This window comes from Aplysia californica, unplaced genomic scaffold (assembly GCF_000002075.1).
Source record: "Aplysia californica isolate F4 #8 unplaced genomic scaffold, AplCal3.0 scaffold00001, whole genome shotgun sequence".
Lineage (NCBI taxonomy): Eukaryota > Metazoa > Mollusca > Gastropoda > Aplysiida > Aplysiidae > Aplysia > Aplysia californica.
The window spans coordinates 5,231,745-5,233,735 of NW_004797271.1; positions in this window are offsets into that span (position 1 = coordinate 5,231,745).

Consider the following 1,991-nt stretch of genomic DNA (forward strand, 5'->3'; position numbering starts at 1 on the left):
TAATGATTACAATCCCCTGCCCGTGAGCCTTTTCCGCATATCATTATATCCATACATACTGTACTCTGTATACATTAATTCAGCCAAGAATTACTAATAAGGTGGTAGGCTATCGGTATTCGTTTTCCTGGTGGCTGAGCGCGTGCGCCCAGGAATGTGAAGTATAATAGTTGTACTTTCCATAAATACCAATTTCTCAAAAAGTCACTTTTCATCTTTTTTTCCAAAATCGATGAGTATAGACCTACCGGTGAAGGTGAATGTTAAGGTTAAGGTTAACGTTAGGTAAGGGTTAAGGCTAGGGTCAGGATTATATTATAGATTTTAGTAGACTAGAAGACCGCCAAGTGGAAATTGTCAGGTTAATCCCGCGTGAGATTGTCAAGTACGTTAAAAAAAAAAAATAACACCCTCACGATAGACCGTCAGGTGGGCTGGTACCGTCACAAAACTATATGCCACACATAAAGAGACTCGAGTTGACCCGACAGAAAGAAAGCTGAACCTCGCTGTACTTTTCTTGCACTCACCTCTACCGTTAAACTAAGTGAGTGGTTGACGGGTGCTCTGTTTCGTGACTTGCTCCATCTAATTCTTTAATTCCTTTCAAACTTATATCATTGATTATCATCCTTATCCCTCCTCTTTTTTGTGTGTGTTTGTAACTCTCTTGTAACACATCTAATCTTTGGCACTTATATGTCCTTAAATAATTGTGTTTGAAGTGCCCCAAAACTCAAACTAAAACTAGATTTAACATTACACTAAGGTGTGTTATATCGATATAAATAGCCATGTGCTCTATTATAATTAGCCCTGTGTTCTATCATCACTGACAAAACATGTAAGTAAATTATTAATACAGTCCAAACGCTATCAGCTGAGGTGACGCTATTCAGCCGATTACCTTAATACAAACGTTTATGTGCAGTTTTCAAAACAATATAAAACGCGCCGTTGACTCCTCCTATAGTACGGGGCGAGGCTACCAAGTTCTGGTGTCCTCGGCACGGGGTGTGTAGGCCATAGTGTAGTTCGAAAAGTGCGTCTACTACAGTTTAATAGGCCGATTCTCCTTTCCCAGCAATTTAGACCGTAGGCGTTAAGCGTTATTAAGTTTGATTAAAAGGACAGTTTATCACGTCGTATGATTCGTCAAAGCTGTTACTCTATTTAACTCTTTATTTTCCTTGTTCCCGTACCCTACCTCTGGTTTTTAGTTTTGGTAAGAGTTTTACAGCACTTGCAACACAATAAGGTCGTATAAGTTCCGAAGATTACATGTGTTACAAGAGAGTAACAAGCACATAAAAAAGTAAGAAAGAAAAGAACGATAGATGTTTTAGTTTAGTTTTAGTAGAGGTTTTACGGTGCTCGCAACATCATAAGGTCATATGAGCGCCATGATAGAGATGTTTGATAGAAAAGAAGGAGTAGATCACACCAGAGCACGTGCCAACTACCGGCATCTGGTTTAACAGTCAACACTTAAAGAATGGTTTCGAAAGAATACAAGTAATTTGATTCATAATTCTTGCGTTCATGCAACAGTGGGTAAAAAAAAACAACCCTCGATAGGCGCAATCGTCTGTGGTTTGATTGCCTCCGTACGAATATCATTCGTGGGGAACACTGACCAAGATGGCCAAAAACAGACAGAGCTGGAGATCTTTTGTTGCTGCCCTAAACGCCAGATGGCGTAATGGGTAGTAATAAGTAAGTACAAATATACTTTTATGTATGCATACTGTAAGGGCCTCTCTGTTTTTGTCTGTCTGTCTGTTTGTTTGTTGCCAGTTTGTTTAAGGATGTTAAGGTTTGTGATCCGTTTCTTTATAATCGGAGAGGCAAGTTTACACAGAGTTCTTGATATTGGGCGTGAAATTAATAAGCGCAAAAATGAAGACAGATAGGGAAGACATTATAAGACGTTACGCTCACTGCTCCAGTGTGTGTGTGCGTGCGTGTGTGTGTGTGTGTGTGTGTGTGTG